The sequence below is a fragment of the Sinohyriopsis cumingii genome, chromosome 19 (genome assembly GCF_028554795.1).
Source record: "Sinohyriopsis cumingii isolate HCF-2022 chromosome 19, ASM2855479v2, whole genome shotgun sequence".
NCBI classification, from domain to species: domain Eukaryota; kingdom Metazoa; phylum Mollusca; class Bivalvia; order Unionida; family Unionidae; genus Sinohyriopsis; species Sinohyriopsis cumingii.
In genome coordinates this window covers 34,659,059-34,686,665 of record NC_142979.1, presented here as the reverse complement: position 1 = coordinate 34,686,665, position 27,607 = coordinate 34,659,059, and the positions used below count along the sequence as shown (strand labels likewise).

The window sequence follows — 27,607 nt, the reverse complement described above, 5'->3', positions numbered from 1 at the left end:
TACTTTCTGTTTTTCATTGCTGTGTATACAAAATTATAACTTCTGTACGAAAGGACAATTATTTCGTCTCAGATAATTGCTTGATTAGTGATACTCTTCCTTTAGTCACTATGATTTTTTGTAGACATGCGCAGTTTCATCAGAGGTTTAATCTGTAATTTCAGGTACATCTCAGTTTAATATATATTTTGCTAACGCCCTAATACATTATATAACACCGCATATCTGTTGACTTGTCGACCCACATTGCTCAAAAACGACGAAGGGGTAACACTGGACAACAAATTTTTACAAAAGTCATGTTACTGAAATAAAATTAGTCAATTCTTATCAATTTTTATGTGCTGAACACGAATATGACAGTCAAATTGCAAAATTGGCTCTAGTTTTTTTGTAATCTGCAAGAAATTAATGTTTACATAACGAAATGCATTCCAATAGTAAAAGGTCAACTGTAATAGCCTACCTATAAAAAATCAAGTCATTGACTACATCTTAGATTTCTTCGCCTGTCTCTTGTACAGCTGTTCGGGAGCATCTCTGAGGAGTGTCCAGCAGTAGTCAGCCAGCATTGTAGTGGACCATTTTCCCTGGTATCTTTGTTCCATTGTTGCGATATCTTGATGAAAACGTTCGCCGTGTTCATCACTAACAATACCACAGTTGCTAGGAAAGAAATCCAAATGGGAATGAAGGAAGTGAATCTTTAGAGACATATTGCAGCCAAGTTTCTTATACTTCATCAACATGTCTTCTACTAGTTCCTGATAGTTTTCTGCCCTAACATTTCCGAGGAAGTTTGTAGAAACTAGGCGAAAAGCATTCCATGCTTGTTTCGCGTCACCTTCCAGCAAGTTGTTGAACCGGTCATCTTTGAAAAGCTCTCGAATCTGAGGACCCACAAAAACTCCCTCTTTAATCTTTGCTTCGCTGAGTCGAGGGAATTTTTCATGCAGGTATCGGAATGCTGGCAAAGTCCGGTCAATGGCTTTCACGAAGTTCTTCATCAAACCTAGTTTGATGTGAAGGGGTGGTAGCAAGATTTTCTGAGCCTCAACCAGAGCTGGGTGTTGGATATTCTTCTCTCCAATGGCTACATTCTGCCTGTGAGTCCATTCCTTCCTCATGTAGTGCATTTCCCTTGCTCGGCTATCCCACTCGCATAAGAAACACATGTATTTTGTATATCCTTGCTGCAGTACCATTAAAAGGGCAACTACCTTCAAATCACCACAGAGGTGCCAGCTGTACTTGTTATACTCAATGGAATTCAGTAGCTGCCTTAAGTTATCGTATGTCTCTTTCATGTGGACAGCATACGCTACTGGAATAGATGGAAGAATGTTTCCATTGTGCAAAAGCACAGCCTTGAGACTCAGTTTCGAAGAGTCCACAAATAGTCTCCATTCTTGTGGGTCATGAGTGATTTTTAAAGCATTCACGAGGCCCTCAATATCGGAACAGAATATCAGATTACTTTCCTTTCTGAAGAAAGGCTCCAATTGCGGTGGCGCTTTCGATATGCAGTAATTATGACATCTTCTTCTAGAAGATTCCATTGTTGGAGTCTTGATCCTAGCAATTCTGCCTTGTTCTTTGATAAGTCCAAATCACGAATCAGGTCATTTAGTTCTTCCTGTGTTATTCTGTGTGGGGTTGATGATGCACCACAGTGAAAATCTGGATCACTGCATGCTGATGGACCAGGAGAAGAACAGGTTGACTCACCTTTGTCTTCGTCAGATGAATCAAGAGAATATTCTGCTGGAGGTTCTGGAATAGGAAGTCCCTCACCATGTGGAACTGGTCTCAATGCAGACGGAATGTTTGGGTAGACTATTCTCGACTTCTTTCGCTTCGTTATTCCGCCGGAAAGAGGAGGAACCAAGCAGAAGTAACAGTCATTTAGGTGGTTGCTTGGCTCTCTCCACACCATTGGGACTGCAAACGGCATTGATGACCTTTTGCAATTCAACCACTGTGAAAGCTGTGTTGTACATGTAGCACAGCATATATGCGGAGCCCAAGGCTTGTCTTGGTCACCAACCTTGCATCCGAAGTAAAGATGATATGCCTTCTTCACTTGAGAATTGATACTTTTCTTCTGGTTGGCAAATGTCACTTCCCCACAAATATAGCAAAAATTGTCCGCGGTATTAACACACTTTCGAGGCATTACTGTTCTTTATTGTACGTAAATGGATAAAATAATAAGTTTTATGTAACAGTAGCTTGAACTGTCTCGCACAACGTCTAAAATATTTTAAATGCTGAACCTATCTGATTGGGCTTTATATAGTACACTGCTTACGTCAGCTTCAGCAGCCGCCTGGCATTAGTATAATAGGCCTACACATGTATAGTACACTGCTGACGTCAACTTACTTCAGCAGCCGCATGGCATTAGTATTGCATTGCATCAGAAAATGATGCAATCAACTGTGGATGATGTGAGCATGATGGTATTATGCAATGTTACATCATTATTCCGGATGTTGCTGCAGTCCTACTGGAGAAATTTACACAGTGAAACATAGAAAATGAGGTATATGAATATCTTCAAAACGAGAACCAATACAAATTTTTCACGGTTATATTCGTGTTCGGCACACCAGAATACTACAGATTAGGGCCTTTTCAAGTCAGTAATGATTTCACTGTTGACCAGTGTAATGCTATCAAAAGGGGGCTTTGGCTGGAAAGATTGTTTATACAAGAGTTTATTCCTGTCAAGTTACTATACTAATTCTCGTAATACAATGTAATAAATAAGTACAAAAACATACACGTGAATAATAGGCTTCGAAGTACCTACAACATTTGCAGTAGTTTAAATAATGTTTGGAAAGATTATGGAAATAAGAATTGATCCCTGTTGAATTACTCTCTCATATATATATATATATATATATATATATATATATATATATATATATATATATATATGAGAGAGAGAGAGAGATTTAATTGTTTTTATGAAAAGGAAAGGGAGCTTGCCGAGTTTCCTTTTAATGAAAAATGTATAATGTATAAATTTTAATATGAAAATGAATGTGAGTATATCAGTATATTATGCATAATCTTCACATTTGAAACGTTGAGGAACAATAGCAGCTTGTACATATTAAGGCCGTTACTCGACTTATTTTATTTACTTGAAAATTTGTTAGATATTTGTGAATTATAGTGTAAAGAAATACATAAAGGGTCTTCATTTAAATACATAAAAATTATAAGTCAGTACACGTCAAATAGATCTTGATGTTTGATTCTGATTGTAAATAGTTGAAAAGGCATTTTATTTCAGTAGGAGAAAAAATATACATGGATTTAAATTAGACTTTTCTTCAATTGAACCCCAACGGAAGATATACCAAGACAATACTACTACTGCTACTACTGATGGTAATGATTGTGGTTTTGATAGTGTGATAATAATATGATCACAAGGAAAGAATTATTTGTGACAATAATTTAGAATAATCCTGTCTTTAAAGTTGTCTTGAAAATTTCAAATTTGTTATTTTTGCAGGTTTTATGTATATTTAATTTATTTTTGTTTAACGTTTATCGATGGATGTAAGTTGTAAATATAATACTTAAATATCTAACTTTTTTATATTATTGTAGGTAATTGACAACATGTTTACTTAGCATTTGATTTGAAATAAAGTCTTGTTTACTACTAGACTATGTTTCTTCATTGTTGTGCTTCATATTCTTTAAGTTGAAGTGAAAATTTGTAGAAATTAGGATTTGATAATCAAATAAATCATGTGTTCATAGATTTCAAAAAGGCCTTTGACAGAGTGTGGCATGAGGCATTGTGTGGCATGAGGCATTGTGGGCAGCAATGAAGAAGTATAACATGGGTCAAAAGTTAACCAATACCACCAAGCAGCTGTACGCCAAGGCTACCAGTGCAGTAATTGCCCAAGGTGCTGTGGGGGACTGGTTCCAGACAACAGTGGGAGTGCGTCAAGGCTGTCTCCTGTCACCCACGCTTTTCAACATCTACTAAGAGCGCATCATGAGCGAAGCCCTGGAAAACCACTGTGGGACAGTCAACATTGGAGGGCGTAACATCACCAACCTCCGCTTTGCAGACGACATTGATGGGCTGGCAGGCAGTGAAGACGAGCTAGCCACCTTAGTGAAGAACCCGGATGAAACATCTTCCAGATTTGACATGGAGATAAGCGCTGAGAAGACAAAACTGATGACAAATAGTGGCAAACAAATCTCAGCCAAGATTAAAGTCAGAGGACATGAGCTGGAAACAGTGAGCCAGTTCAAATATCTTGGTTCCATAATCACTGAAGACGGATCAAGAGCAGAAATTTTGTCAAGAGCAGCACAAACAATGGCAGCTATGTCAAAGCTAAGACCCATCTGGAGAGACAAGAATATCTATCTTGAAACTAAAATCAGACTATTACGAGCTCTAGTCATCTCAGTCTTTTTGTACTCATGTGAGGCATGGACCCTGACAGCAGAATTACAACGAAGAATCCAGTCACTTGAAATGAGATGCTACAGAACCATCCTTGGCATCTCTTACATGGACCACATCACAAATGAAGAAGTGCGTAACACCATCAGGCGCGAAGTAGGCCAATATGAGGGCCTCCTCACCACCGTCAAAAAGAGAAAGCTGAAATGGTATGGCCATGTCACTAGAGCCAACAGTCTATCCACAACAGTCCTGCAGGGCAGCGTCCACGGTGACAGAAGGAGAGGTAGACAGAGAAAAAAGTGGACTGACAACAGGAAAAGTTTGTGGAGACACAGGCATTGGCACATGATAGAGACAAGTGGAGGGAACTGGTCAGATGTTCAGCAGCACAGTGCCTCAACGGCCACACTAGCTCATGAGACTGATTATGATGATGATGATGATGATGATGATGATGATAATGATGTTATGCACCATTCTGGGGGAATCCAGGATCAGAGTTTGCAGCTGTGTTTGTAGACATCATATATACTTCGAGAGTAATTATTTTAAAAAACTATTCATCGGAATACCAAAGTGCTCATTGACTTTTGGACTAATGTATTACTTTGGATTTTTGTAAACTCACACAAAGACATATTGGATTGCATCATTCTGTTATATCAGGACATTTAAGACTGTGGGAATTCATTCGCAACATTGTATACTTTTGGACTTGTGATAGGATATTTGGGATTATTGGAGTTTAATTCACAATATTTTAAGTATCTATTGAATTCTCATTTGTATTGTAGGAAAAGAAGTTCCTTGTTGATTTTACTTAAGTTTTTGGTTCACTTTCTTTCTGTTACTTTTTTACGATTTAGAGTCGTAGCACGGAGAATTAAAGCAAATTATTGTATATATCATGTGCAACTCAAACGTCAATAAAGTGATAGAATACAAAAATTTGTCATTTCAACGTGTAATAATACAGATTTATATTATTGTTGATTTTTTTTAAAAAAGTAATAAAGTAGTCTACGAATGCAAAAAAAGCACCTTTATAAAAAAAACCAACTCATATTCATCAATTGTAAGAAGAAAACTGCTTTTAAATCTCATTTCTTTGTTCTCTTATTTTACCGGGAATTGTTGGTTCTAGGCACGGATGTTATAATGGAACATGCAGTAAAGAATAGACTTTGGTCGATTGTTACACTATATACCCTCGTGGTACGATTTGTGTCTAAAATAAGGAATAGTTCATTAATTTACTGGTGGTTAGTATCAGATGGTTATTATAAAAAATAGTTATACTGATTTTTAATTAGGCATCAACTTGTGCTGTGACAGGTAGTGGTTAGTACATCGTGGTTATGAGCGCAAATATGCATCGCTTCAAAGAAACGAGTGTAGGTACCTTGCATAGGAAAACTTCTTGTGGTCAATAATTTAAGAATAAAGCTGCTAAATTATAATATCTAAAGACAATGAGATGTTAAATGATATACATGAAGGTAATGTGACGTGTACAGATGTGTAAGGAACGAAATATATATGACTCAGACTTTTACAAAGAGAAATATAAATATTAGTTCTGAGCACCGATGCAAAAAATTGATACGGTACTTTATAGGTCAGATGCATGATTCTTTGATGTAAGTGAAAGAACATGAAAAGCAGGAACATTGTGATGTGAAGTTTGTTGATTTATACAGGACACAGAGTTTCAAAAATGCTATTAAATATGTTACCTAGAGCATGTTATTTCATATATAAAGTTGTTTTGGTTCCCAGCGGGGATGTTATTATTGATGAAGTAATTGTCCTTATTCTATATGTTATCGGCACAAGATTGGGTAAAGGACGTGAAGTTATATGCGGCAGTAAAGATCTTTTCATTTTGTCATTTGTTCTGAAAGATGTATGAGTATCGGAACTCTACTTTTTTGTAATTTTCTTTTACCAGGAAATCTTGGTTATAGGCACGGATGTTATAAGTGAACTTGCAGTAATGATCAGACTTTGGTCGATTGTTATACTATATATCCTCGTGATACGGTTTTTGTCGGGGCCCCGAGTGGCCGAGTGGTCTAAAGCGCTCTTCGTTACGGATCACTGCCATCTCACCTCTGTCTGCGGCGGTTCGAGTCTAAGATTCAGCCAATGTGGGTATGTGAGAAAGCTTGCCAGTAGCTTCCCGAGGGTCGGTGGTTCTTTTCGGGGTTTTCCCGGGTTCTTCCTCCACCATTAATACTGGCTGCCATGTATAGCCTATCGTGTGCTGAAAAATGGCGTTAAACCCCACAACAACAACGGTGTTTGTCTTTAAATAAAATGGAATAGTCCATTAATTTACTGGTGGTTAGTATCAGATGGTGATTGTTAAAAAAAAGTAATACTGACTTTTATTTTGGCATCAACTTGTGCTGTGAAAGGCAGTGGTAAGAAGGTCGTGGTTTTGAGCGCAGATGCATCGCTTGAAAGAAACTATTTTAGATACCTTGGATACGAAATTGGTCTTGTGACCAACGATTTAAGAATATAGCTGCTAAATTGCAATACCTAATGATGAAGAAATGCGAAATGATATACATGGATATTATGTGACGTGTATAGATGTGTAAGAAACTAAATATATATGACTCAGGCTTTTACAAAGAGAAATATATAAACTGGTTCTGAACACGGATGCACAAATTGATATGTCACTTCTTAGCTCAGGTGCATGAATCTTTGATGTAAGTGAAACAACATGAAAAGCACGAACAATTTGAAATTTGTTGATTTATACAGCACACAGAATTTCAAAAATCCTAACTACTGTATGATAAAACATACGTTAAACTGTTTTGGTTCCCAGCAGGGATTTTATAATTCATGATGAGAATGTCCTTATTCTACATGGAGATAAATTGACGTCTACAAAGGAGAAGGAAACCCATTATATATATATATTAGTCAGGCATTTACAAAGAGAAATATACAAGTTGGTTCTGAGCAAGTATGCTAAAATTGAAATGGTAGATTGATGTGAAGGAACCCCAATACATTTTACTTAGGCACATACAAACAAAGATGTATAAGTTGGTTGTTCATACGGGTGCTAGAATTCATACGGTACTTCATAGCACATGTCCATATATCTTCTAATGAACACGAAACAATAGAATTCCATCATATTCGTTGATTTCTGTACATTTACAGACTAGACTATATTTATCAATGTGCAGTAGAGAAACACGAATTTAGAGGCTGGTTTACAGTATGGATGCAAATATTCGAGTGGTATTACATACCCCATTTTAGTAGGCGCTACATGACAGAGTAAAAGCGCTTCGTGAAGTTCCTAGATTGATCATGAACACAGAATTTGAAATAACGTAGAAATGATTTTGACTATTGTTAGAAAATGCCTTTAATTGTTTTGGTTCCTGGTGAGAATGTTATGATCGATGATGTAAATGCTCGTAAGTAGTAAAGGGGGCCACTATAGCCTGAATGGAAATTAGCATTACAAGACCCCCCCCCCCCGGGCCACTATAGCCTCAATGGAAATTTAACATGGAGAAAAACCCTGGGCCACTATAGCCTCAAGGGAAATTAAAAATGGAGAAAAGTCTTGGGCCACTCTAGCCTCAAGGGGATTGAACATGGGGAAAAAAGCATGGGCAACTCTAGCGACAAGGGAAATTGAACATGGGGAATTGTAACAGGGTCCAGACCTGATGGGTCTATGGAAAGGGAACAGGGGGAGAGGGACATAACACACACACACACACACACACACACACACACACACATAAAATAATAATTCGGGGGTAGGCAATTGAAAGTCATTTTTTTTTCTAGAAATAGGAGTGGCCCTGAAAAGGGCCTTTGTGTTTCTTCTTCTTCTTCTATTTCCTCCACTTCTTCCACCAAGATCTCACTTTTTCCATTATTCCTTTCTTCTTCTTCTTCTTCTTCTTCTTCTTCTTCTTCTTCTTCTTCTTCTCTGTTATCCAGTCAGGATGACCCATGGCTCTGAACTTTTCCTGGACTTTGATCCAATTGTTGTTTAGCCGCTCAAACTCTGCCTCTTTCTTTTTGTTTTCCTGATCGTTTCTTACTTTATTCCATCTCTCTTTAATCTTCTTGACCTCTACCTCCATCACTTTTCTCATCAACTCCTCTCCTTTCTTCAGTCTGTCCAGACCTCTCTCCACAAAAGAGCACTCTGTCCCATGTGACATATTTTCAAGAAAGCACCTGACTTTGCTTGCATTGTCAAGTGCTTCCTTAAGGCTTCCCACTCTGACATAGGTGGGATTTATCATACCTCTCAATCTCTTTTCCTCCTCTTCTATCATTCCTGCTATCACTTCTTTTGCTACGTTTAGGCATTTAGCGTAGTACAGGTACTCTGCTATCTTCCATTCTTTTTCTAGTCTCTCCACTACATAGATACCATCCATTATCCAATAGTATATATGTACCAAGTTGTTAAACAACTCACTTGCAACCACCATCTTCGTTTTTATTATTCCGTAGAATGGTTCGAACATCAAACTCTGTGGGTTCTTATACTGAAAGCGCGGACGTGATGGAAAACATTCCCCTAAGACTTAAAATTGATATTACCTAGATCATCACTTAAAACGCGCGGCCGTGAAGGAAAACATCCCCCACTTTTCTCATTTCATATAATATACTATCCACATAAGTTAAATCAGCAATAAACTAACCCCAAATCTACTATCTACACACACACGCAAAGCAATAAAATTAAACCCAAATTTACTATCCCCACAAACGTACTTGAGCTCTTACAAACAAACACACACACACACACACACACACACAAAGAGTCAGTGTTTATATACACACTACTCTACCTACACACATTGGCAAATCGATGGTTATTTCTTTTCTAGAGTATTGTGTAGCCCTGAAAAGGGCTGTTTGTTTTAGAACTTCAGATGCACCTATCTAATGCTGGCACCTTCGTGGTCTGGCACCACACACACATCTTCGACTCCAGTCTCTTTTTACTTGTTGTCTTGAGAGTGCAGAGGCGGGATGATTCGCTTCAGAACCCCAATCCTCTGTCTCTGGTATCTTGTAAGTCATCCTCTCTCCTATTTTCTTTGCCTCCTCTTCCCTCTCTCTTCTCTCCCCCTCTTCCTTCTTTATTCTTGCTTCTTCTACGATAGCCTCCGCGGACAGTTCATTTACTATGCGCCTGGCATATTCCATGTGCATCTGGAGTTCTAGCAGTTTCACAATCCTTGTATTCATTGTCTTGCTGTTAACAGGTCGACGATGGGTAGCCCAACTGACGATTAGTTTTTAAGTTATACTAAAAGCGCGGACGTGAAGGAAAACATCCCCCAAGACACAATATTGATATTACCTAGATCATAACCCAACAACGCGCGGACCTAAAAGAAACACTCACTCACTTTTTTATACTACCCACCACTATTCTAAAAATGTTCATTAAAGGAGACCAGAAACCAATGGAAATATTGGATAATAATAAAGGTACTATAGCAGTAAACCTTATTCTGAAGTATCATCTGCGACCGAAATGCCAATATTAAAATATTGGCCTCTCTTCTAGGAGCTGAATTTCCGTGACCTCGTATGCAAAATTTCCGCGCCTATTCGGTTACTTTCGGGATGTGACGTCATAGTAGCGACTCCAGCAGCCCAAGTGGGAGTTGCCAGAGTAAAAGACAATACCGTTTTGCGTTGCTTACGGGTGTAATAAAACATTAAGAAAAGCCAGTGGACAACATTTTTTTTTCTTTTCCGAAAGATAAAGGCATACTGAAAGAATGGATACATTATTACAGACGAGTCGATTTCAAAGCAACACCATACAGCCCTATGTGCTCGTTACATTTCTCAAAGAACTGTTACGACAGGGATTCTGAAAAAATGGCAGCTCAAGGATACGCAAACGCTAGGCTTAGACAAAAAGTTGGCTCTGTTCCAGACATAACGTTGAATATTTTAAATCCTGGGAAAAGTGTTGAACGTGCGAGTTACGAAAATAGGCAGAAGGCCGAGTAAGTGACCACAAAATGCAACAATCAGTTCACAGATCTTTTATATACACCAGCAGTGCTAAAAATAAATCGGATAGCCCGACACCCTGGGTCCCTCTGGTTTTAGTTCCGGCCCATCCTGTATTCAAAATGAGGTGCCCGTCAGGCTTGTCGAAACAAAAATTGTTTGCCTGAGGAAACTTTGATCGCGCTGGTGAAATTAGTAAATGTATTTTCAAGATGTTGACATGCATGCCTTAACATGGCACAATCTAAATCAAATCAATACTGTCCAAGGTGAAATTTAGATTTGATTTTAATCAAATGGAGGCTTTGCCAAAAATAATATTCTAAACCTGTCGTGTTTCGAGAAAACACAATTTTCAGTAATCTTATAAAAATTACAAATTTTTTAAAAAAATCATTGTATACATGTAGTATGCATAAACGGTAATCTGTAATGATTGGAACTGATATAAAATTATTCCTTGGGCAGTTTAAATAACAGCGATTAAAAGAAAAGAGGTCAAAGTTTCACATTAAATGGCTGACAATAGAAACTGGGGGGGGGGGACTATTGACCCAACCCCTTGCCCCAATGTGCGAGCGCCCATGGGACGTACCTTTTCTCCATGTGATACGCCTTATTATTCACCCAGGACAAGCCCATTTTGCATATTCTGGTCAGCTCTGGCTAAATTGCAAAATAGCTAAAGTTTTGATTTAAGTACGCAAACAATAAAGCCGATGTGACCGTTCCGGTGGCCTAATGGTTAGAGCGTCCGCCTCGGATGCGGGAGGTCGTGGGTTCGATCCCCGGCCGAGTCATACGAAAGACTTTTAAAATGGTACTAACAGCTGCCTCGCTTGGCGTTCAGCATTAAGAGGTTAGTGTTAGGACTGGTCGGCCTGGTGTCAGGATAATGTGACTGGGTGGGACATCATGCTACATGTCTGCGGCATGATGCCCCAGTGCTAGACATCACTATAAACTACCACATTGCAGACATCGTAGCGATATGACTGAAAAATTGTTAAAGCTACGTTAAAAATCAAAATCACATCACATCACAATAAAGCCGATGTGACTGATGAACATATTCCATCCTTGCATTGATCTTGTGAAAAGGACTGCCCTTCGGACATACTTCAAAGAAACCCTGTTCGACAGTGTGTGTGTGTGTAAGCACCAGCAATTGATTGCCAAAATAAACGATGCCTATTTTGTTGTTACTTACGATGCCATGGACTTCAGGTTTAAGTCTTAATGCATGTAACACTGTTTGCTGAACAAAATATTTATTCAGAATTAGTTCTTTAGGGCCACATATACTGCATGGTATATTTTGTTTTATTCCTTTTAATTTAATTATGGTAATTAAACTTTACATATACGGTCGAGGAATGTCATGTGTTAACTGGCCGAGTTTCTTTGGCGGAAATGGAGATGCGATTTTTGTTTGCAGAGAAAATTTCACAGTGATCATTCATTTTAGCTAATTGGTGACAATTGTATTCTTTTAATTTTGTTATACTATAGTACTGTTGTAGTTGTTTAAAAACATCTGAAATTTACTTGAATAATGTTTAATTTTCACGTTCTATTTACTGAAGAAGAAAAAAAAAGAAAAAAAATGTTGTGTGATATTAATTATTTCGTCCAGTGCCGGATTTAGACGTGTGTGCGTGTGATTTGAATTTTTAACGTAGCTTTAACAATTTTTCAGTCATATCACAACGATGTCTGCAGTGTGGCAGCTTAGACTGTGGATTGCATACGTTATATCTATTTATAAACGGTTTGGGGTTGGTTTTTTCTTCTTCTGACAAATGAAAATTGACAGACATAATGTAATTATCGGGACTTCGCTGCGAAAAATTTAGAGATATTACGAGATCGAGATGTAGATGAGGAAATACCCCCAAAATCAGGAGGTTTTTCTCCCGGCTTGAGAGTTGACAGGTATGAACTGTCCGGGCTTGTGGAATTTCAGTCAGGGCTTGAGTTTATTTAAGTCACCTGCCCGGGGCCTGTGCCTAAACAAATTCTTTTAACACTGACCAGTACAGTACATAAACTATTATATCAGACTGCAGATTCAAGTTTTGAATGTGCAACCCAAATGTGGTCTCCTTCCGTCTGCCTCGCTCGCCAATGTTTATGTTTGTATTCGAGGACTGGCTAGTATTGCGTCACGGTACCACGTGATCTGTAGTCTCATTAAAACTCGGAAAAACTCGGCAATTTACGGAATCGTGGTATCTTCCATGCAATAAAATCACTACCCGCTTAATATATTTAATTTATAAACATGTCAGTCGAATTAAAATCTGTAGAGAATTACATACGTAGAAGGAAAATTTTGATTTCTAGTCTCCTTTAATCACTTCAATATACTATCCACATACTCAAAGAAATCTAACCCTAAATCTACTCTCCCCACACGTCAAGCAGCAAAAAAAAAAACAAAAAAAAAAAAAACTTGATCTTAATATACTATCCACACCAACGTACTTGAGCACTTACAAGCACACAATCATATACACAAACACAAACACTCACACTATAAAAGAGTCAGTGTTTATATACACACTACTCTACCTACACATATTGGCAATTGGATTGTTATTTCTTTTCTAGAGTATTGGGTAGCCCTGAAAAGGGCTGTTTTTTTGTTTGCTATGGCAATCTTTTAGTTTCTAAGAATGCTACGTCCTCTCAGGATGGACTTTCTGGCGATAGGTCTGCTTCTTCGGAAAGAGAAGAAGAACTCTTTGGTGTCGATACGACAATCGACAAAGCCTTTGTCAGGTTCAAGTTGCTGCTGCTGCTGTTGCTGCTGTCTCTGAAGTCTGTACTTCTCTGTCCATTCTTCTTTCTCCCTGTTCACTTCTTCTCTGAAGAGCTCTTCGATCAGGTCTTCAGTGACTTTTAGCATTCTCACGTTCTCTATTTCTTCTGGCTTCGGTATCAGACTGTGTCTGACCCTATGCAAATTCACGTAGGCTTCGTTTAGCTTAGCTAGTTTGGAGCACATCTTCGTAGGAGGATGAGTCAACAATGGATGGTTAGACTGGAGTCTATCCCGGTTCTTAAAGTCAAAGCGCGGACGTGAAGGAAAACATCCCTCCACGGTTTTCGATCCGCAACGTTTAATGAGTGTCATGAGAAAGATAGAGAGAAGTCAAAGTGCATGAATCGACATTCCTATAGTCAAACAAAAGACAAAGGCATTTTTTTTTCAAAGCACAACATTTTTTATTCAAAATCACTTAACACTAACCAACAACTCTAACATTTTTTTAACAATAATCCAACAATATAACATCAAACATTTTTTTCAAATGACAAACATTTCTTTCAATTTACACTCTACTTTAAACAGGGTTGGCAACGTTGTGAATGAAATTGTGATTTCCACTGTTGCAAGTCATTGAGTCATGGATGGACACTACGTTTCCTAGCTGAAGACAACAAAATAAGCATACTAGTCACAAAATCAACGATTTACTTTCTCATCGTTTCTAGAAAAACCATGATCAAAATAAGTCACTAAATGTTCTTTTGCTGATAATAAGTGATCAATTTCGATCTCAACTTTCTCTTTGAATTTGTCAAAGAGGGCTTTGATGTAATGGATTTCTTGAGTCGTTAATGGAGGACAGAAATGTTCACGCAAGTCTTTATACCACCAACGTAACACGTCTTTTTTAAACAGACTCCAAGCTTCGTCCAGATATTCTTTGAATTTTTCTTCTTGACTGATGTTTTGACATTCATAGTAATCATGCTTCATCCATATCGTAACTGTGTCTGCCAGGTATGTAGCACAGTAGGAGACCAATTGCTGTTCTTGTTCTGGACATCTGGACTTGATCATGATGTCCTTTTCGTCTTTGTCTTGGGATTCTCCTTCCACGGTCTCCTCACATTTCATGTCTAAAGTTTCTCCACTAGGCAAAGAGGGATAACAGTCTTCCATGGCTTCTAATAGTCTAGAATGACTTCTCTCAAACTGTTGATTTCTATGGTATTGTCGAATTCTGCATACAGGAGGACGTTCACTGTGTGATCTGGAGGTGGATTTGCAAACTGAAGTTCCACACGAATCTGGCCCGATTTTATAGGGTAGAAATGTTCCTCGTCGCTGCCTTGGTCTGGAGTGAAATCAAAACCCCACAAAGCATAGCCTCCTGCATGATCGTCGTACGAAATACCGTGACTGGTGTTGGTTCCTAACTGTCCCGCGGCTTTGTACAGGGACAAGTACGATCTCAAATAATTCATTGCGACACCAAAGTTGGGCTCAAAGGGTCGGGTACACAAGGTCTTGCCGTCGCGACTGACTTCGATCTTGGACACATTGTAATGTTGAAACTCAAAAGGATTTTGATCGTGGGTTCCGTTGAAGGCTGAATTCCTGACGATACCAACAATCAAACGCTTGGGTAACTGTCCTTGGAACAGATGATCTTCGATCATAGATCGCTGTCCAGCGGGAATGGTGAACGTTTTCACTTCTACGCGTCGTATACTTGGCGGTCGTTCTGCTCAACGTCTGACTGACGTCGTTTCCCAAATTAGGTAACACTTCCACACGACGCACGTAAAGTCGGGCTTCTTGAATGATAGTTTTGTATTCGTTGGCATGGGCCATCAAATGGAAAGCGGCACTGCTACGATTCAGTCTCAGACGGATATCCACCCCGTTCAGCAAACACTTTTCTTGTAACCACATGTCCAAATGCAAACGATCCATCAGTTCTAAACTTCGCCCTTGCAGAATTTTCTTACGACGGTCGTTAAACCCCACATTGTGAGGATTGTCATCTTCTGTCAGGACTGTGTCGCTAAACGTGCCTACACCTGCCGTGTCAGGTTTCCATACCACGCAAGCATCCAGATGAGTATTCTTGGCTTCTTTTCCGTATGTCAAGAGATTTTCCAAGTAGGCACGATATGGGTAAGTATCCATGCTGCTGCTGACCAGTTTGTTATTCAAGTACAAGTCCACTTCGCTGAACAAGGAATGCATGAAATTGTTGACAGGAGCTACTCTAGCATCGCCTCCTGGATTGGTGTTGTCCGTTTTGATCACTTTCACTTTCAAATACAGGTAACTGCTATTCAGGTCGATGTAATCTTCGGGTTGTCCTTTGATTTCAAACTCGATGGGAGCGGAATCCGTCAAAGAGGAGACGGGATGAAATTCCACCCATTGGGATTCTTGCATCGTCATCATGGTAGGGGGCATGGCAAAGAAATCCAGTTCCGACTTGGAACAAGCGCAAGACTCTCGGTGCATCATTTTTTTGTCTGTTTCTCAATAATCGAAAACGTCTAAGTCTCGAACGGTTCTTCTTTTCTTTGCCTTTCTAGCTTGAAGTCTGGTGAAAGGGTGTTTTCTTCGTCGTCTCTTTCTGCCTTGTCCTTGCTGAATGCCTGACTCGGTAGCGTGCAGGGCATTTATAGGTGTGTCTCGTCGGTTCAAAAGGTCTTTGCCCGTTTGCAGCAAGACATTTTTGCCTGCCCTCAAGAAAGCTTCTTTAGGGTTTTGTTTGTCGATGATGACATTTTGGAGAAATTCTTTGCCTTGTGTCAGTGCCGCATCTTTCAAGGCGTGCAAACCGCGTGTCACCATCGGTTTCAACACCGGGGCCACCGAACGAAAGGCTGATTTCAACATATCTCCTAAACCGTGTCCTCGCTGTCGAGCAACCCCTCGGTACACTGGATACATGACTTACGAATCGTGAGAGAACCGTTTTCGAAAATGGAGTTTCACCGTGACTTTTCCTTTGGTGAATGAAATATTTTGTCCCAAATCTCCTTTTATAGCAATGTTGACCGTGTCCAAATACGACTTACTGACAGGCAAATAGTGAGGATGGACAAATTCGCGGTGAACGTGGTAAGTGTTTCCACCTTCTTCGTCAGTGGCCGTGGCATAATCCACTTTGAAAGGAATGACACGTAGTAACGGTGCGGAGGTTTGTCCCACCACGTTGTACTCCACCACATCGGAGTACACAAACATCAAATTCAGTCCTTGGTTCAGTTCTACCGGGGCACGAAATAACTTGCTAAAAGACTCGCTGTCGTAAACGACTGGCAATTCGTTTTTCTTCATCATGGCCATTCTCATGTCCATGTCTCCGCCCAACATGTCAAACAATTCAGGACAAAATAAAATGGACATGATTTTACTCCGTTCAAATTTCATCGAGAAGCGACGAGCTGCTTTGTGGTACTCCATGGTGACACTTTTGTTGACATGCTCCAAAGCTTTCAGAAACACGACATTAAACCTGGAGGCTATGGTGCTGACCAAATGTTGACCACTAAAATAATAGCCTGGGGGAATAAACAAGTGATAGGTGGTGTACTTTTGTGTACGGGTTTTCTTGTCATATTTGACATTGCTATCCATCCACTGTTGCATTTGCTCGTCATGAATTTCCACATCAAAAAATTTTGATTGGGAAGGATATTGAGGACTTGGGTCGGGTGAATGATTTCTACTAAAGCCACTTCCCAATGGGCTTCGTGATCTAAGGGGATGGTCTGAGGTAATTTGGCCGTGTAACAGCACAACGTGTTCTTGGGAAACACATCCATGGAACTGTCACTGGGTAAGGTTAAGTAAAATTGGTTTTGGTGACTCATAATTCCAGAGTTCTGTGGCTGTCCGAGGGGTTGCTGGACGTCAGAGGCGTGTCTCCGCTCAAAATGGGGTTGTTGTTGGAGTAGTGGCTGGCACTGGCACTGGACGCAAGGTTTCCGTGGTTCCCGTTCGAGGTCAATTTCAGGGAGGGATTAGGAAGCAGGTAACCGGTGCAACTGCTCAATAAAATGGTCCACAATTGTTTGTCTCCTTGTTGCAAACTCAAATTGGCAATGGCTGCCCCGATGACACAATACACCACGAAGATTTGGCAGAAAAAGACGATTTGCGTTTTAGGCACTCGTTCTCCGCACCACACCCACAAGGGTTGTTTTTGTAAATCTTGCAGAGAAGAACTGGGTGAAGGAGTGGTCTGTGTGAAAGGGCATGATGGTCACTTCTTTTTATAGTCGATGACTTGGGAAGCGTCGATCCAAGAATCGAAACTGGGTGGATATCCTTTCCAACGTACTTTGACTTCTTTGACACGTCGTTTGCCTACTTTAAGGGTTCTGCGTTCGAGAATGCTTTCGATGTCGTACACGTCGTCTTCTTTTTTGGTGACACGTTGTAACTCGGGCAAATAAAACGTTCCTTTGAGCACTTCTCCGTTCATGTCTTCCAATTTATAGACGGCAGGATGACGGCCATGCACTCGTCCAGTGACACGAAACAATTCGGTCGTCCAGTTAGGTAAGTAACCTTTGACAAAAGTGCGTTTGGTTTTGCCAATGCGCACCCAATCTCCTACGGTCAACTCTCCACTTTTCTTGGGGACAGCCCTCGTCGGGGACGTACCAAACAGGCGCTCAAACATCAACACTTCGTTGTCGGGAGTCACTTCGTGCGGGGCACGTCCGATGCTTCGATGGTAAGATTGGTTGTACGCTTGCACCAGATGCGGTAAGATGTCGATGTACTTCAGAGTGTGGTGATGCGTAAAATATTTCCACATGCGTTCTTTCAAAGTGCGTTGAAAACGTTCCACGATGCTGGCTTTGGTTTCGGGATTCTCGGTGGTAAAAAAATGAATGTCATGTTTCTTTAATTCTTTTTGGAAAGCTTGGTTCAGAAATTCGGTACCTTTGTCCGTTTGCCATCGAAGAGGGTGACGACCACTTTGTTTCAGCACTCGTTGCAGGGCTCGCACTAACTCGCTGCTCGATTTGGAAGTCAAGGGCACGACCCATGCAAATTTGGAAAAGACGTCGATGACACAAAACAAATATTTGTAGCCACGATTGTAGCTGGCCAAATGAGAGACATCGGCTAAATCGGCTTGCCATTGATGATCGATGCCTTCCACTCGGGTGCGACTTCTGGTAAACTTGCGTCGAATGGGTTTGTGTAAAGTATAGGTAGCTTGTTCTTGTAACCATCGTTGCACTTGAGGTAAACGGAGACTTTTCAATCGAGTTTTGGCAGCACGATACAATTTTTGAACTCCTGCGTAACCTGCAGGATGAGAGGGATCGTAGTAAATGCTGGCTAAGACTTTTTTCCATTTTTTTGTGTTTGTGTGTTAATAAGACACCCACTCTTGGAGGATGCTACTCTTTTTCTCTTGGGGTACTTTCTTGGATTGCAATGCTTTGCGTGTGCGACCGGCAATAGGTGTTGAAGAGGAGGATGTCTGAGCGGGGGATATCGGTTCTTGTTTCACTTCTGTCTTCACTTCTGTCTTCACTTTCTTTTTCTCTTGTGAGGAAGAAGGGGTGGCCATCATCTTTTTAATGCATCCAATTCTGGAGGTAGGTGGTGTTGTTAACTTGCGTACTTTTTCTGGTGGAGTTTGAAACCCTTCTTCTTCTTCTCCTTTTTCTGTCTTGGTCACTGGTAGTGGTGGTACTGGTACTGGTACTGGTGATGGTGCTGGACTTTTCATCAAGGTCTTAAAATCTTTCAGAGTGGGTAGAGCTGTTTCGTCTAAAACTTTCTGGTGAAAGAGTTGCAGTCGTTGCAAGAGTTGACCGTACTTTTGCGATTTTTCTGTTTCGGACAAAGCTTGGCGATCCATCAAGGACTGCAATTCCTGTTGCAACTGGGACATCTCGCTCAAATGGGGATTGGGAGGTAAATGCGGAGTGCGTTGTTCTTGCCAACGATGGTATTCCATCCATCGTTTGTAAGGCACTAAAGCTAGTTTTCGTCCTTCCATGGGGTTGTCAGGGGTCAATTCTGAGATCTTGGCACTTCCGAGGGCCTTTTTATCTTGCTCCCACCAGTCCTCCCAATATGGTTCCCAAGACTCCTTTCAGTAAGGGACCTAACAAGAGGCGTAAAATGCCTCCACGTTAGACCAACATCTTCTTCTTTTGACGAATGGGAATTTTCTTTTGAACCATTTGGCGAAGAACGTGACGATGTTTACCTAAGCATTGTTTCTGGTGTTTGGACAAAGGGATCGTGCCTTTCAAGACGTTCAAACAACATTCGCACACGGTATCTATGACCTCTTTGGAGGCTGTTTGAATGAGTTTTTTTCGTAGGGGTGGAGAAGCTTTGGACAGGACAGATAACATGTCCCCATGTTTGACTAAATGAGGAGGCAGTCCTTTCCTTTTCTTTCCTTGGGGTTTAGAAGAGGGATGTTTTCTGGAGGGTGACATCTTTGAGTCTTCAGCACCAAAAACACTGATACCCCTACTTAGTCACAGACCTTTTTTATACTGGAACGCGTCGCCACTGATTGTCTTGATGTCGTATCAACTTGAGGACAGGCATGACACGTCGTGGAGGGGTACGCAACGGACTAAATCGAGCCAGTTCTTGCTTGGACAAATCCAGTAAACTTTGTAACATGCCCGATCTTTCTTGGACTTTGACTTTGGGAGCAGGTACTTTGTGAGCCGCAGCCACTGTTGCGAAACTGGAGTATCCTGCCACTGGGGAAGTTCTTGGGGTCATCAACGGAGAAGTTCTTGGTGTGATCAACGTCTCCAAGTACTGTTCGGTTCTTGGTGACATCAACGGAGAAGTGATGGAACCTGAGGTTACCGGAGACGCAGTCACTGCCGTGGCAGGTCGTGGTTTGCGAGTGTAAGGTTGCGTCCTGGCCGAAGTGCCTCTCTTGCGACTAGTTTTCTTCTGTGGGCTTTTCTTTTTCTGGGGACTTTTCTCTGTTTCTTTTTCTGAGGGCTTCTTTTCTTTTTCCGGGGTGGTGTCTGGTCAGAGGAGGGTCCCGCCACTGGAGAAGTTCTTGAGGACACGGGTCTTTTTGAGGACCTGGTCTTTTTCTTTTTCTTCTTGGAGCTTCGTTTGACTGCTTTTTTTGTCTTGGGGAAAACTTTGGGAGCATTAGGATCCCATCTTAAGAGAGAGCGAATGATGACCCCTCCTAGAGTACCGCTCCCTCCAGGTTTCAAAATGATTTGTTGTTTGGTTTGAGTGTCAATGCGGGAATCGGCCAGTTGGGTTAAAGCGACTTTGTTTCGATCGAAAAAGCGTTTGGTTTGATGAGGAATCTGAATGATTCCTTGGAGTAATTGACGTGACGTCACCGTGAACCATCGTAAGACTTCTTTGAGACTAGCTTCTAAGACACGAGCTCGTATTTGTGGATTTTTTTCTCGACTGATGCCGTACAAGGCACGAATCAATTTGACGGGAAGATGCGACTGAAGGGACGTCATGTTCACACTGTGTGTGAGACAGACGAAAAGGGTCTGAGGTTTTTATAGATTTTTTTGTGGAATGAAGTTAAGTCGAGGATGGAGACGTGTACAGGACAGGCCCTCCATCTTGGCACCAGTGGTGAAACAAGTGGGTACTATGAGTTGTTTGTTCTTTGTCCGAGTTTACCCATATTAATCGAGGATTCCAAAAGGTCCCCTAATTTCACCTGAATTTTGTGCAGGCACAATACTCTCCCTATGGTGCGGTAGCTCGTGCGCTTATTTGATTCCTATCGCGGGTGTATCTAAATGAGAGAGAGAGAGAGAGAGAGAGAGAGAGAGAGAGAGAGGTTTGTGAGATTCACTGTTGCTCTGTGTGCGTTGTGTGACATGTGTGTCTGTGTGTGTGTGTGTGTGTGTGTGTGTGTGTGTGTGTGTGTGAGAGAGAGAGAGAGAGAGAGAGAGAGAGAGAGAGAGAGAGAGAGTTACTGTAGATGACATATTTAGTAGTAGAAATACGTTTTTACTTACTAATGGAACATTTAACATGAACAATGATAGCTCCAAATTGAGGTTTAATATTTTGCAAACAAATTTTGTCTGTAAACGTAAGAAACATATGTGATGATTTTGTCATGTTGCATTGAAATATCAAATATGGGGGGGGAGAGAGAATGTTTTCATATGCCTTCGCTTTAGCTGTGAGAAAAAAGAAGAAAAATCACTTTATATTACAGTACTCCGTGCACGAATAAATATTGTTATTTCACTTTACTTGAAGAGACAGAGGTAACATATTTGTAGTTCTTCTTCTTCCTACAATTGTTAAAAAAGGGAAATTACTCTTGAATTGGTTCCCAGCGTGGATGTTTAGCAGTGGTTCTAGCTGTGGACTTCCGGTTCTTCTTGCGGATGTGCACTGCAAGACAATGTTGTTTACGGGTGTGCAAGACTGTTGACAACGTTGGAATCACAATAAGGGGTCTACGTGAAGAATTTGATGATTTTGATTTCTGATATTTCATACGGTATAAATTAAACTTTATGATATTTTTCAAAACGATAAATGATAATGAAGATGCAGTGAATTTCAGATCCAGTGTGTCAATCATAGATTCATACCGCAGATAACTAAAGGGTCTCGTATCGTTGCTTACAATTTAACTATCAGTCACACATATAATATAAATAATACATTATATGTATGACTGTTAAATTGTAAGTAAGCAACTATATGAACCCCCGTGTAGAGAACTAACTAGTACTAATATTAGTACCCTTACTCGTACCTCGTGGACATGGTACTAACATGAGCATATACGTGTTAATGCACAGGGGCTTGTTACAAATAAAATCAAGGGATGGGGGTTCTAACCTGTAATAACCCCATCCCTTGATTTTCTTTGTAACGAGCCCCTGTGTGTTAATGGAGCAAGCCGGGTGTGATTCACACCCGGCGCACTTTTAGCCTAATAATAACACTTAAACATATTCCTTGCATATAATCCAATAAATTGAGTAGTTCTCTTATTTAATACCGGAGGTATCGAAAATCATTGTAGAAATAGTTGTAAAATCTCGTTTACCTTTTTTTAGCCGATATTTTCGTTTAGATCATCCGCCATATTATTTCAAATAATGATTACTTCCGTTCTCAGCCTCATTTGTTTGTGTGCCATATGAGGACATTTACGCCTTATTTGGAAATGTAAAAACAAGTCGTAAAAATTTGGCGCCGTTTGGGTCAGAAATTCTGCACATTAAAACTTTGAAATTCCACCAAAAAGATATTATTTGCACTTGATTGATAATAATATATCGTAGACTATCCAAAATATGGTCTGGCAAGCCTTACGTAGAAAAGGGGTCACGATGAGAGTCTTGTGTTATCTGTCATGATGGACAGGATAAGGTTAGAGTAACCATGCCAATTTATTTTATCGTGTAAGGTCTTAATAAATTCAAAATAAGCCAAACTTCTTTCACAACATGATTATACTTATGTAGTTGATTTCTACACTGTTTGTTTTTCTGACTTTAGTGATGATTTTTTTTGCTCCATTACATGATATGGGATCAGTTCATAGCCTCAACCACAACAAATCAAGTTGAGGCTACGACATCGTAGCTAAGAACTAACTAACTAACTAACTGTATCATTGATATTATGATCACTGTAAATAGATTCCAAGAAAAGTGTAAACATACCATTACAATGATTCTTATTACTGTATGTTACTTGGTACAGGTTCAGTTTTAAGGTTTTCCTCCAGCCAATTATTATTGATTTACAGAATTGGTTTACATGTTAAATAAAATGCACATGGCTCTCAGTTATAGAGGAACTACCCATTTTAGTTAAATCGCATAAGGGTACAGATTTGTTTGATTTGTCTGTTAATAACTTGAAGTGTGTATCATTATTACACCAAGTGTGGAATCACAAGGAAAAAGCTAAAGTTAACGAAAATCATTTCTAGTGGAATGATTTATGGATGCACAGAAACATCATAACACTAAAATGCACTTGTACGATTGTGCCGATATAAGTTAAATAATAGAGTAGTTAGTGTCTGCTGATAAGATATTTTATATACACTTTTTCTGGCTCTGATATGGGTTTTTCATTACTTTCATGAGCATTCACAAAGGAATTTACAGGAATTCCAACCTTCCTCAGCTTCTTTTTACAAGACTTGATCAATTGACTGAACAAAGTCTTTAACCCTGTGTCTGTTTGTATAATTAGCAACAGCTTATAGCTGTTCTTCTCCTGAAGTGCACACAGCATTTCCATATAAAAACTGGTTTTTCATCTTTGGTTGGGGATAGGATAGAGAACCCTTGTCTTGTTTGTTTTTTGTTTTTTTTATTTTGTTCTCATTTAGTTTCAAAATGGCTTTTTCAAATGGCGTGTTAGCAACTTAAACCAAAGGTATAATCTGCACATGCTGGCTAGTAGCACAGACATCAGAGCTTACAGAATTTGTTTTAGACACAGGCCCAGGGCTGTTGACTTTAAAAGAATCACAAGTTTGACTGAAATTCCACAAGCCGGGGACTCCAGTTTCCATATGCCCAAAACTTTTCCCTTTTTTTAAAATATTATTTGCCACACAATGCTGCAATTACTTCAAGCCAAATATATGCTTAGTAAGGTGTTGGAAGGTAATGCAAATGTCATTAGTCTTCGTCACTATACTCACTAGGTACTAGATGGTCCTGGTGTTCAAACTTCTCTGCTGGATTCTCTGAGTGAATCCTGGTCAGAAATGAGTCGACATATGTCAGTAGGTTCGCACTATGTGCATATAGTTAATTGCTCCCCCTCCTCATTTTTGCTGGCGTGCTTCACAAAGTAAAATTCCATTGACAAGGAGTTCTGAAACTTATTTGGTTGGGCTTTGCTGATAGTTAATTGCTTTCTAAATTGGTTTAAAAAATGATTCACACTGAACACTATTCTGACAATTTAATTGATCGTGCTTTGCGTTTTATATATGCAGGAAAATCCAACTTCTAATTCATCCTCGGGAACCAGGTAAAATTGTCAGCATAAGTGGATTTTTAGATAAGTAGTGGTGGTGGTGGTCTGAAAATAAATGTGAAATTTTGCATACAAGTGAAATTTTAAGAGATGTCCTGTCATTGGTGACGGATTTACGCAGGGAAAAAAAATCGGAAATTTTGATTAAATGAAGAATGTTAGTCTGAAATACACTGACAACTTACAACCACAATGTCTTGAATAATATACATGCACATGGAAAAATCCATGAATTTGAATGTTAGAAAATTCATGTGTCTGTCAAATCCCATTAGAAAACAACTAAAACATATATTAAATAAAACAGTTGTCCTTGTTTGATCTTCATCCCATTGTTAACACATTTCCCAAAACAATTCCCTCTGATATTTATTATCCAAGTAGCACATGGCTGTATAGTTTTTTATATGCTACATGTACACGTACTTAAACTGGCCTCGATTTTGGTCCGTCAGAGACAACTACAATGATGCAGAGGCTACCAGGGGGATGACACTGTTCATAGGGAAATGAAAACGTGAACAAATTAAAAAGTTTTAACATTCTTGCGAGATGTCCTACCTTCATTTAACTCGATGGTCAGATATCTATTGTTCAAAATATTGGAACTTTAATTTGGGTTTTACATTGACATTGGTAGCAGTTGTAATCATGAACTTTTTTGTTACAAACAGGAAACTTTCACGGTACAATAAATATGTTTCAATCACTATGAAAAGTTAAACAATGCTTATATTTAAGTTTGTTGCTGACTTTCTTTGATCAACGATCTTCAGCTTGCTTTGATGAAGGTTCATGTGTTATTCAAGGTGCCGGTAAAGGCGGTCTCTGAAGGACCAAACAAATGCCCATTTGTTATTGCTGCGGCAACATCAAATAATTGTAAAACATTGATAAAGACATAATATTTTTCTTCTCATTTACTTAGTATATATACAGAACGATCGATGCTTCAGATGTAATCAGTTTTCTTTGAAGTTTCAGCAAAACTATCGTTTCTGGTACATTTTACAAAAAGGTAAAAAACTGCCATCATCTGATAGATTGTAACCATTCCCATTCCTGCCTTTAGAGTTAGTCAAATATAGCTTGTCAGGTACCATGACTATTTGGGTTATATTACAGCACCAAGTACTAAGGCCATACATCAGCATAAGTGGATTATGATATAACGATGCAGTGTTAGGGTTCTTTGTCAACAAGAACAAATGATTTGTTTATGTTACAATAGATTCCGGAGTAATTTATATCCAAGTGTGCAGCTTCCTGTCATGGTGCCTTTGAAATTCTCAACTACAAGACAGTGTGACAGTTTATAGTGATGTCTAGCACTGGGGCATCATGCCGCAGACTGTATCATGCTATCCCACCCAGTCACATTGTCCTGACACTAGGCCGACCAGTCCTAACACTAACCTCCTAATGCTGAGCACCTAGCGAGGCAGCTGTTAGTGCCATTTTTATAAGTCTTTGGTATGAGTGAGCCGGGGATCGAACCCATGACCTCCCGCATCCGAGGCAGACGTTCTAACCATTAGGCCACCGGAGTGGTGAGAAATGAAATGGTATGAATCTGTTTTCATTATGGCTGCCATAATGGCCATCTTGAAAATCTTGTTATGGCTACTGCTCTTAAATAAAAAGTAATATTGACATGGGATTTTCACTAGAAGTCTCCTTATGATGTATAGTTGGTCATAAATGAAAATGGTAGCGATATGATGTCCATCTTGTAAATAGTGTTATTACTGCTTCTGATGAATGAATGATTGTATCAGACATGGGGCTTTTACTGAACAACTTGATGTTCGGCCAGCCCTAATGGTTCCATTCAAATATTCAATACGCTTGCCACAATAGCCACCTTGAAAATCTTTTTGTTATCACTACTTCTTCTGATTGGAAAGTCATACTGACAGAGGGTTTTCACTAAATGACTTCTTATGCTGTCTAGTTGGTCCTAAATGAATATGGTGCCAAGTTGACATTCAGTATGTCCACCACTGCAGTTAATTTGAAAATGTTGTTATCACTAAAGAATATCAAAGATGATTTCAACACTGCAGTTAAAAGGAAGAGATTGTCTGATTTTGAGTTCTTAGAAATTCATTTCAGCCAGAAGAGCAGCAGTCTCTTCATGGGACTCTTTGAAGCTGTTCCTGTTCATCAAAAATACAGTACACTGTGAACCCTGCATTTGATGAGCTGCTTCCTATTGAGCAGATTAAAAAAACCTGCCAATCATTTCATTGGTGACTTGTAAGATCAAACCCCTGGTATAATCCACTTTTTAATATTATGTCAATATTTTCTGTGTGTGTGTGTGTGTTTGTGTGTTGTAAAAGATAGAGAGAGAGAGAGAAGAAAGTTATACAAGTATTTGTTGTGTTCTTGTAGTGTCTTTATTGTGACAAAACATTTCACTTGTACATGTTCAATGTACTTTTTAATTTGCTGAGGAACCTTCATATTTAAAAAGTTTTCATCAGTTTGTATGTTTTATTTGCAGACATCTTAATTTCAACTGATAAAGTCAAGGTTAATTTGTAAAAACTCTTTGGGTGTCAAAAGCTGTGACTTAACTTTATAACAAGACATACGTTTCCTCAAAATACGAACACATATCAGCTCACATCTCCTAGTTATGTTATTGTTGGTCCTTGAAAATCTGCCTGACCAGGTCATAACTATCCCATTGATTGAGAGATATTTATTAAACTTTGCTCTACTGTATCTCATTATTAAATAGTTTGTTATGTTTGAAGGTCATGACCAGCCTCAAGGTCATCAGAATGAAAAATGCAATTCCATACCCTTATCCAGTGTATAACTTTTGAACCACTGAAGATATCTTGATGAAACTGTGCCCAAAATTGTATCTTGACTAGATTGTGTCACATACCATCATGAGTGCCCCAACATCAAGGTCAAGGTCATAGTGAGGGGAATGTAACTCTTTGGGTTGCATACTATCCAGAGTATAACTTTTGAACCACTAAGATATTTTAATGAACTCTAAAAATATATATCTTGACCAGATGGTGTACCATTGCCATGCTGCTTGCATTAAGGTCAATGTCATCAGCGAGGAAATAGACAATTTTGTAACGTGTGTCTTTATCAAAGTATAACAGTTAAGCCACTAAAGATGGTGTGATGAAACTTTGTCCAAGTGTATATCCTGACTAGAAGATGTGTAACACAACATAGCCAGCCCCAGCCCCTGCTGCAAAGAAGTATTTGTTATTGATGTTGGTTTTGATAACATTATTGGCCATGTCATGCCAACAAAATGGAAGCTACATGTC

The 27,607-nt window shown here is 39.5% G+C and overlaps 1 protein-coding gene across 2 annotated transcripts in view; it reads left to right on the top strand.

Annotated features, from left to right (window-relative positions):
* Positions 1-27,607, top strand: part of LOC149775422 (uncharacterized) — a 76,050-nt gene that overhangs the window by 24,281 nt on the left and 24,162 nt on the right. Inside the window, exon 1 of one of the 2 annotated variants that reach the window (XM_089943916.1) lies at positions 21,652-21,780. The exons of the other annotated variant lie outside the window; for it this stretch is intronic. The gene's annotated coding sequence lies outside the window, so the exon portion shown is untranslated. Of the gene's footprint in view, positions 1-21,651; positions 21,781-27,607 lie in introns of those variants that run through there. 2 annotated transcript variants of the gene reach the window in all.